At 28.4% G+C, this 11,808-nt stretch overlaps 1 pseudogene; it reads right to left on the reverse strand.

Annotated features, from left to right (window-relative positions):
* Positions 1 to 6,242: 6,242 nt before the first annotated feature.
* Positions 6,243 to 8,131, reverse strand: LOC124934973 (annotated as a pseudogene).
* Positions 8,132 to 11,808: the final 3,677 nt, after the last annotated feature.

The raw sequence follows: 11,808 nt of genomic DNA on the forward strand, positions 1-11,808 counted from the left end.
TGGGTTCACCCGCCATAAACTTAAAACGGTTAAAAATAAAATAAAAAATTCTATAGGTATGTTTTGAACTCACAACCTAATAAAATAAGTAAAACTCTTTAACCAACTAGACTAATAATACTTTATATGTTAATTTCAATACCAAATTTGATGAACGTGGGATGTTATAACAATATATTATTATCCGTGTGCATCGCACGGGGATTTCCTAGTTCCTTCTTTTATTATTGTTGTCTTGTGGCGGCTCACATCATTTCTAGTTTTAATATAAAAATAGTTTTGTGAATGTCTAAAATCTTAATTAGTTGTAATTGAGTTTTGAATATCCTTTGGATTGGAGACAAGTATAAATTTCTAAGATCCGACTAGGGACAAGTACTTAATACCCATCGAGTATCTCTCGATTTTCATCTGATACTCAGATTTTCATCTAAGGGAGATCTTGATAATGGACTATAGTAGCTGAATAGGGGTGCGCCCGATCTTTTATTAATTATGCGGCTTAATAACCCGTTCTAATCCTAAACTTCTGTTTCGCGAAAATGGCGAAGAAAAGAGAAATTTAGCTTCGTTTTGTTTTGTGTCTTGTGTTTTCATGTCCTCTTTCTTTCTTCGGCCCCCATTATTTCTTCTGCTCAATTCAGTCCTCCGCTTCTTCGTTTTGTATTTAATTTGACCCATAATCTTTCCTGCATGCTTGTATTGGGCCATCGAGCTTTGGTCTCGGGCAGGCTTCAGCTATATTTTAAATAATTAATTTAACATTTTATTAATAGATAACAAATTAGATATGAAATCATGAACAATAAAATTGTTGTCAAAGTTGATATCATGTATTAAAATAATGGGAGGGATAATTATCCCATGGACTGGAAAAATATAATAAAGATAAATATTTTTTAAACTATAAAATTATATTTTTTAAACTAACTTTCTCAAATGGGACAGAAGAGGAACAGTCAATGGAACAAATGATCACCCCAAAATAATAATACAAATTTAAATCGATTATTTTCTTAATAACCTTTCAATCATAGTTATAAAATCTGACCAGATCATTAACCCGGTGAAAGGATTGGGTCACTAAGTTATTGGTTTAACAGTGGATCAACAGGTTCAAATAATGAGTTTTTATATAATAATAAAATAATACAAAAATAGTATAAATTCATTAAATTGTTTATACAATAATAGTCAAAATAGAGATTAAAATTCAAAATATTATTTATAATGTCAATTTTTTCTACTCCAATTTGCATATACATTTCATTCTCTTCATCTCTCAAATTTTGTCTCTGGTACTCACTTGTTTCGTGTTTAATTCTTTTTTTTTTAACTTCTAAAAAATTTTGCATTCCATATCTCCCTTGTGCACTTTAGTACAAACGACAATCTCGCCTTTGACACCTGCGAAATATTGTTTAAACCGATGAATACCTATACCATTTATTAATGTTTTGTAATAGAGACAAATAAATCTCTTTTTATTCTTGTTATTTACATAGTCCTCTCTAAAATGAGCCATGCATGATTAAATTTTCCTCTTACATTGTACACTTGAAGAATTTGGTGTTGCATCTTGGGGTTTCTCCAATAGAATCCATAATCAAACTACACATAAAAAACATAAAAAGATAATCCATAGACCTAATAATCATTATATGAAGTATGAACCTCAAAATAATATCAAACTACTGTCATTAACTATATGAGTATGAACCTCATATAGTTCTTAAGGTAGAATTTGGTGGGGTGCATATACGAAGGGATGTCTTAATTCCTCGGTTCGTGAAATTTGGGATGGAGAATGGAATGCACTTCTGAGGCATATTCCAGAATGTGTAAGGATTCTCAACTTCATACAAATGATGCACTTTAATGACACTATCGACTCACGAGTTTGGAAAGTGGAAAGAGATGGAAAGTTCAATTCTAACCTAGCTTGGGAGTCTATTCGCGAGAGGGGAAACGATGTGGGCTGGTCTCGTGTTGTATGGTCCTCCAAAATCATTCTGAGACATCAATTCGTGTTGTGGTTGTTGTTTAGAAAGAGACTTTCAATTAGGAATCGTCTTAAGCATTTTATGGATATTTCGGACTCTAAATGCCTACTTTGTGATGAAAATGAAGAGACGATGAATAATTTATTTGGCGGATGTCCGTTTACAATCGAGTTATGGAGGTTGTTTACAAAAGCTATGGAGTTAACTTTTGTCACCTCAGATTGGATTGATATCAAGGAGGTGGCCCTTTTGAAAGCTAAAGTTAATCTATTTCATTCAAATATATTTAAATGTGGTTTTACTTCTATAGTTTACCATATTTGGATGGAAAAAAACTCAAGAGTCTTCACGAGGGTGAGATGTAGTGTTGATGACGTTTGTAAGAGCATTAATTTTGATGAAAATTCTCTTGTTCGTACTTGGAGACGAATTCCCAAAAGCGAGTAAAATTGGTGTTTATGTCAAAATTGGGGCATTAATTATGATGAAGTCACACGATCTAGCAACTTCAAAGTGAGATTATAAACTTATTATTGTTTGTTTGAAAAATTGTAATTCATTTGTTTGAATGTTTTGTTTGTGTTTATTCATTTAGTTTGTAATTCTGCTTTTTTAAAATTAGAGCAATTGTTTTTTTTCTCTAATTCATGAACTCATGTATGTTTTTTTCCCTTTATTGGGGCTTTTTATTTAAATGACATTATGTCATTTTCCCAAAAAAATTATATGAAGTATGAACCTCAAAAATAAGCCAAATTTTGACAAAATATAATGACAATAATATAAAAGAAGTTAAAATAAAAGAAACTTAAATGAATTATGCGAGGGGCAATGTTTCAAATTAAACTATAACCTCCGATTTTTAGATAACTATGCTTATCTGGAGAAGAAACTAAATTTAATTTATGACTTACAATTAGAGTCGTCAATTTGGGTTAGGCCTGTTGGGTTGGCCCGCCCCGCCAAATAATTTAGACGGATTGGGTTGAAATATTAGCAACCCATTTGGAAGTGGTCATACACGGGCAATCCTACTCAGGTCGCGGGCCTAGGCGGGTCGGGCTTGGGTTGGCCCGTAGGTTGACAAAAAAATCTAATATGATTTATAGCCTTATATGCATATACCGCATAACCCTAGTTTTTTTTCTCTCCCAAGCAGCACTGCAGCAGTCAGCTACTTATTTGTTCCTCCTTTCTTCTATTCGTTCTCGCCTTCAAGGGTTCGTGGATTCAAACTTGGTTCCAGTTCCAGAAGTTTCACACTAAGAGTCTGAAACTTAATATTCGATTAAATAACATATTCATTTTCGAAATGGACTCCTCTCAAAATTAAGATATTAATTTGAATGTTGATGTATTTGAAAGTGTTAAGCATGATGAAGGGTCATCTAAAAAGTCTAGGGAATATTATGATATTAGTATGTATTTTAAGAAAATGAAGGGTATCGATAATATTGAAAAAGTTGGATGTAATGGATGCAAAAAACAGTATAAATGTGGGGTAAACATTACGGGACTTCTACATTGTGGCGTCATGTTAAAATTTGCAACAAATTGAAGTTTCGCGACGTAGGACAAATGATTCTTGATCAAGACTCTTGTTTGGTGTGTATGATGACTATTTGATCATGTTCTTGAACTCTTATTTTCTAGAACTATTAATGATTTTTATTTATTTTTATTTGTAGTGAGACAAACTGCGGGCTGGCCTGCCTAACTCGCAATCCATCTTAGGTTGGGTTGGGAATTTTTAGACCGCCAGGATGGTGGCCGGCCCATCGTCGACCCGTCAAACGATGGGTTTTGGTGGGTAGGTCCGCCCCACCATGGATTGGCCCTTTTGACCACTCTACTTACAATGTCACCTTAAATTGTTTTATTAGTCGGGTAAAAACATAATTAGACAGTTCAAATAGGAGGAGGAGCTTAAGGTGAATACAATAGTTTGTCATTCTCAATGTCTAGAACTAAAAATTTGTAATCTACCCACATGAATCTAGAAATAGGTAAATCCAATTGGAACCAAAAAACGGGAAGAGGGGAACCGAGAGTGATAAGTGAGAAAGAAAAGAAATGATTTTTTATAAAAAAAAAAATAGGATAAACACGCTAGGTTAATTAGGGCTGCCAGATTTCCGGTCCAACCGGCGAATTGAACGAGTTTAACTGGGTTAATTGCATTTCTGATTTTTTTTCATCAACCGATCTAATTTGAGGACCGGTTAATCGGGTTTGCTGGTTTGACCGACGGGTCGAGCCATATCGGGTTTCAAAACTGTGCTTTAAATAGTTTAAAATTAACTACCAAAATAATGTTAAGAGCTATAAAATATTTTTTTAATTTGGTTATATGTATAATTATTAATTAGTTGCGATTTAAATTTAAATATTATTTAATTAGTTTCTGTTAAAGTAGAATGGTAAGTATTATATATATAGTTTTAAATAATTTAACTGTATTAATAATACTATTTAATAACAAAATAAAATAATAACATAGTTAGATAAAAGTATACATTTATTTGTATATAATCAATTAATATTTTAAAAGATAATATAAAATATAAAAGTCTCATTAAATAATGATAATATATTATTAAAAAAATGAAAATAATAATGATAAAAAAAAGTTAAATAAAATAAAAGTTAATATTATCACTTTAATTGAAATAATTAAAGAATACTTATTTTTTTATCTTTATATTATATTCTTATATTTTATATAAACATAAGGTGAGAGACAAGTTTTTTTTGTTTTTTTGAAAAAAATGTGAAACCGATTAAGTACGTAACCCACGGACTTAATTCAAAATCTTAGGGTTAATATCCACCTCTTATTGTCGTTAGACTAAAAGAGAGGATAAGTGACAATTTATTTTGTTTGTGCTTAGATTAAAAAAAATCTGTATATTTTTTTATTCATTATTCAAATATAAATTAATGTAATATTTTGGTTAATATGATATTTTAATTTTTATAATAAGAATAATACTCTTAGTTTATAATAGAACTTAGTTTATAATAGAACGTTTGATGCCTAATAATTGTAAATTGAAAAAATAATTTGACGTTGTATGATTTGTTTGCTTAGCTTGTTTTACTTAGTTATTAAACTAAAACAAGATCTTATATAAAATTCAAGACATGTTTGAATCTTTTATATTGAAATTTTAATTTTTATAAATTTGTTATACTATTTAGACTTCAATTTTTTTTTATTGTTTACAAATTAATATTTTATATGTAACTACTTGTTTGAATAAGAATTAATTATTTATCCAAAAAAACTTTGTATATTTTATATTCTATAATTTATACCATATCAATATTATATAGACCCTTCATATTAGGGGTAAGTAATCGTCCTCATAAGTTTTGACTCGTTCATAATTTTCTGTACCGACCCTTAACTAGTTTAGTTGACAATTAGATAATAAAAGACAGACAAATTAATTGACCAATGGACAATTTATATACAAATTTGAATATAATTTTTTTTATTATATCTCTTTCTACCATAATAGTAACGATAAAAATGATTTTTTTTTGTGTTAAGGGTGTGAATTTTAACAAGCATATATTTAATTTTTTTTAAACTTATTGAATTATTTATATTCTAACAAATTTTCTTTTAAATTAAATCGTCGTTTTATTATATAATTTATAAGAATTTTAATTACAAAAATATTTCTAAATTAATTTTTTCCATTTATTAGTTTATTATATTATATATATATATTTATTTATTTGTTAATTCTTCGACTATCAAAATCGACATTCAAAATCTGATAAACCAACTAAACCAATCTTATAATCGTCAACAAAAGGATAAAAAAAATTTAAAAAACCAACATTAACTGTTGGAATGAATTTTTTGAGAAATAAACGACTAAATCAAACCTCTTCCCCACCCTAATTCATACCATATAAATTGTTAATATAAAGGATTTTTAATAGAAATCAAACTTCTCTAATATATGTCAATTGAGGTAATTAATAATTTTACTTTAAACAAATTCCATTTATATTATTATTTCATTTTATTAATTTTAAAAATGTCCCTTCCACAATATTTAAAGTGAAAATCGAAACCATTAGTCAATTAAATCTATAACATTTTAAGCACTTACTTTGACAATTTGAGTTATCGTAATGGGTTAACTATGCAAATTAACAACCCAAAACAAGCCTTTTAATAAAAGGCAATCAAATAAAAAGATCTAGATCTTTCGTATATGCTATATCATATGTAGCTTGCTTGAACAATTTTCTTTGCCAAGTACTTACCCAAGAAATCAAATCCATGGAAATAGAGAGCTTCAATCTCTGCTCTTTGACCCCTCTCAACCATCATTTCAACTTCTTCTCTATACTTCTCCTACAATTAGTTAACTGACTTCTCATCAATAACCTGTTTATATTAAGCCCGACAAACTAAAATTTGGCCTTCAATTTTAAACCTGTAAAATCCTTGGATCCCCAAGGACAACAAGCTTTTCGCTATTTGAAGGTCCCGTGGTTTGAGAGGAATGAAAGATTGTTCCGGTATGAGTTCCAAATCATCTCTTCGAATTCCTAGCCATTTAACATTGCAAGCTGCCATAAAGATAGTTAGTCCAATTTCATTCAACTTTAAACATCAAAAGAACTAAAGAATGCACCATATTTATATGCCTCCAGTCCCATTCCAATGCTTCCATATTTGAATGTACATAAAACTGCCAGTCCTGCTGGATTCCTTGAATGTCAACATACAAATATAAATGTATGGAATTTATGTGACAACGAACTCAGTATTATATAATGTCCTACCAGTCAACCAGGCCAAGAATAGGCAACTCTGGATAAGCACGTCTCAAACGGTGCAGGAAGAATCTATATTCGACAATAAAAACTATAAATTTACACAAACTTATAAAACGGTAGAAAATACAGTAAATAATGACATAAAATATATTTAGTTAAATTTGGTCAACAATACTTTTACTCGGAGTAGCCCATTCTATAGATTTTAATAGAACAATTATCTAAATAACTCAATGTTTGTACATCCACAAATACCAAGTTAAAAAGAAAATACACAAGTCATAATAAATCAACCATATCTTCACTTTCGCTCAAGCCCTTCTAAAATCATTTCCTTAAAGCAGGAGTGAACACAGCCCAATTGATAAAAGAATTTAATGAAGAAAAAATAAACCTATGTGCCCCCAAACGATATCAAATTATGCAAATTTACATTCATATAAAGGAAAAAATCAAATCATTTACCATTAACTTATTTCATTTTGAAGCAAATTAATCTCATTTTTGTTCATTAACTTATCACTTCTATCTCATTTTTGCCTGTAATATTTTGTCTTAAATCGCACTGTTATTTTATGTCCTTTAATCATCAATGTGTTAGTGCATGTTGAATAAAGTATTACTTAATGATCAAATTGCATATAGACAAACTAACAGCATAAAAATTCAGCTGATTTGAACTCAACTGAAATATATAATATTTCTCTTTAATCGGCATAAGGTAAAATCAACTCTAAGTATGAAATACAATCCATAGGATATTATTACCTTGTAGCAATGTCTGGGTAGCCTTTGCCTGTGATGAGGATGCTTGGTATCTGATTAAAAACACAGTCTTCAACTAGCCTCTGGAATATGGCGTGCTAAGGATTCCATTGAACTGGCAGGAATTAGTATATATATATATATAACAAACCATTTTGAGTACATAAATGAAATATGGAATCAATATGTTTGTTTACTTACCTTCTCCACCACAATGATGTAGCGAGCATCGGTTTTTGCAACCAATTTCTCTAACAAAGCCAAGTCTCCTGTAATAGCATAACCTGATGATCCACATGCAGCACATTCCACAACCTCTTGATTTAGCTCCTAGTTGCAGAAAGATAGTAAAACATTCAGTTGAACAATTATGAGTATCTAAGTTCGTAGTAAGGGAATGAATATATAACCTAGAACTCAAACAAAATAACGGAAGAGAAAGATCTGAGATTGCAGAAGTCGGAGAACTCAATATCTTCAGGAAATTGTGTACGGCCACTTCAATCCTTTCCCTAACCTGAATAGAAATCATACATTTCCATCATTACAGAAACCATATCCGTATGAATGCATATATATATCATCTTATCTTTACAGAAAGCATATCCGTACGAATGCATATATATCATTGGTTACCTCGGCAGGAGGAAGTATATCGGCATAACTAAGTTGCTCATCATAGAAGAACGTGAGGGAAGAAGAAGAAGAAGAAGTAGAGAGATCTTCCATTTTTTTTTGTTAGATAGAAATGAAGAAAATTTGATTTATTTACATCCAAATAATTTATTCTTATAACATATATTTTTGTTGTCACAATTAAAATTTTATCACTATTAAAAAACTTATTTTAAATTTACAATCTTTTTTTCAATAATCGTGCTTCAATTATTTGGTACCATTTGTGTATAATCTTAGATGTTTCCATGTTGAGTAAAATTATCATAATAATATAGCGCATAACTAAAAATTAAATCGAGAAAACTAAACAATATAAACAAAATATTGAAAAATTTAACCAAAATATAAAACCACTCTGTCTAAAAGAAATCCCTCATAAGAAATAGATGAACATTTTTGTAACTCAGTCTCATGGTTCAAAATGGAGACAAAAGAACCCTACACGACGAATCACTAGTTTGTATGAACTCTTCGACTTAACGAGTTGATCTATCAAGGAAAATTAAGTCTGAGGAGTAGATGGAAGTTTAATTAAAAAATATTAATTATTCGTAAAGGTTAAAATTGTTCAACCAAACTTCGATCTGATTTCCATTTTTCCATTGAGAGGGTGAAAGATTTGAGAGTATGATTTAATTAAAGCATTTTCACAATGAATATGACAAGAATGAATTTGACATTTCATTACTTGCTTTAGGCTCTTGACCTTTCAGTACTTGTTTTAAGTTTTGTCGTTTTCATTACCTAATTATAGAAGTGCTCGTGACAAAAAAAAATTCGAGATTTATTAAACAATTTTCCTTACAAAAATAAATTCAATGTTTTATTATTACACATTTTATCTACAAAAATAAAAATAAAAAATTACCCACTCGTATTATTCAATCAAAGTTAAAAAGTTTTGGATTGTGGTTAAATTCAAATCCATTAATATTAATTGTTCATATATATATACCTCAATTTAATATGTTTAGTTACTATCATTATTTAAGTGTTTTGATGAATTTATAAAATTATAATATTAAAAGATAAAATTATGAAATTTACTTTGTCAATTTTAAAACATTCTCTTGAAGTTTATTAATATTTATAATTTGGATATTTAAATTTTTTTATATATTTATTTCAAACATTTAATTTGGTCTTTTAACTTAATTTAAGTGAATTTTTATATTTAATTTTTATATAATTTATTTATATGTTTAATTTTTTGTTTTTATCCTTTATATTTTTACTAATATTTTTTACGTATCATAAATTTATAATAACGAATAATATTGATAAAAAACTAAAAAATGATAAAAATAATTTCATAGTAATTAAATATACAACATAAATTGTGAAAATTAACGTCAAACAATAAAAATAGAATTAATAATATGATAAATTAGAATAATTTTTTCAATATTATTGAAATAGTGCGAAAATGCACAAATTGTGAATGAATCTGGTTGATCGGTTGTGAATAGATCTGATTAATATTCTTCAATATTTTTTTTTGATAAAGTCTGTACCTTATCAACTTCAATAAATGCTTGAATATTTGGATTTTTATGGAACTCGAATTTTGGAATAAAATTTTGTTTTCTTCCATAATTTCTTTTAGTGCATGGTTTTTGTCTTTGAATACATGGGTCTGGTTTTTCATATTCAAATGATATTTGATTTGTTCGTTTGTCTTTCTCATTTCTTCAAGAAATCATTCGCTTGTTTCATGCATTGTGTTTATCATCGATGATGTATTATTACCAAAAAAAAAAAATATCAATTTTGCTTGCTTCACCTCGATAGGTCTTTATAATTGAGAACCAATGAATTGTTTAAGTTTATAAACAAATGAGGAGATACCAGGGGATGCTAGTCCGACATACTCAGGAGTTGGACTTTCTGACTCGGAAGAACGATAGTTGCAAGATTGTTTTCTTCTGCTAGTTGTGGAACAATCTTTAAATTTTTCGAAAATTTTAACAATGTCACACACGTGATCAAACTTCCAACCTACTTTAAATTTATTATCTTTCGTGAACAACACTTTACTTTTGAACATATGCCGAGTTTAAATAATTAATTACAACTTGTTTGAATAAAATTTTGAAAATGAAATCAAATAATGTCTTAATACTCACAATATCTCCATTTGAAGCACCGCTTTAATGCATATCTTCAATTGCTTTTATACATGCATGTAGTCTTGCTGCTTTTTGGATAGTATCAAGTCGCGTTTGCATAAATCTCTTAGTACGAATCTACCATTGCTCTAATATTTCTTTGTTAAAAGGTTCTTTTATATGAGACCATAATCAGTCACTTGATTGGTACACTCTAAGAATTGGATCTTCAAAAATTTCTATATAAATCCGATATAAGTTTATCACATATAACACGAAATGACTACACACTACAAAGTTTATCACAATTATCAAAATAAAATGACTATACAGTGCAAAGTTTATCACGTTTACGTCTATTTTGTGTGTAAGGAGTACTTTTTTAATAATGTTCTCGTTTAGTGTAATTTGCGTTTATTTAATGATGTTTAATTTTTTTTAAATGTTTGTTTTGATGTAATTTTGTTTTACTCGTGTAGTGTAATTTGTATTTATTTAATAATGTTTAATTTGTTTTCATGTATAAAAATTATTGATCTATAATTAATTTTATCATAATTTTCTTTAATGGGTGTGAGTTTGAAAAAATATTAAGGTTTAATTTGTAAAGTTGATAAATATATAGGTACTTATTTAAAATATTAAAAAGTTGGTATAATAAAAAATATTCCTAAAATATTCTTTTGAGTTTGAATAAGAGTTTTTAAGTTGAAAATGAATTACTGTTTGATTTGATATTTAATATAGAGTTTGAAAATAATTTTTTAGAATATAAATGGTCTAAATTTTAACCAAATTTTGTTAGAAAGAAATGAAGAAAATTTAATCTATGTACTTTCAATAATTTAGAATCTTATAACATATATTTTGTTGTTTATATCACTATTATTAAACTTATTTTGAATTACCATAAAAAACTTTTAATAATTGTCCTTCAATAATTTGTTCACATATACTCTTTTTTTTTTCTACCATTTGTGTATAATTTTATATGCATTCGTGTTAGAGAAAACTTAATATAATAATATGGAGGAATAAATAAAAAATAGGTCGACAAAATCTAAATCAAGTATAGAAAGAATTTAACCAAAATGTACTGAATTTCTTTCTCATGTCCAAAAAAATCCCTCATACAAAAAATACGAGCATTTTCGTAACTCCTTCAAATGATTCAAAGTGGAGACAAAAGAACCATACATGGTGAATCACTAGTTTGTAAATGTGACATCTACAAATAGAGGAGATGACGAGTTGATCTGTCAATGATAACTATATTCGAGGAATATGTTTTGATAACAAATTTTCTTTTAAGGTTGAAATTGTTCAACCAAACTTAAATTGGCCTTCCATATATATTCCCATTACTTGGTAATTAGAGAGTATGATTTGGTTAAAGCATTTAACAATGAATATAATAAGTATGAACTTGACCTTTCATTACATACTTT

The sequence above is a fragment of the Impatiens glandulifera genome, chromosome 4, assembly GCF_907164915.1.
Source record: "Impatiens glandulifera chromosome 4, dImpGla2.1, whole genome shotgun sequence".
Taxonomy (NCBI): domain Eukaryota; kingdom Viridiplantae; phylum Streptophyta; class Magnoliopsida; order Ericales; family Balsaminaceae; genus Impatiens; species Impatiens glandulifera.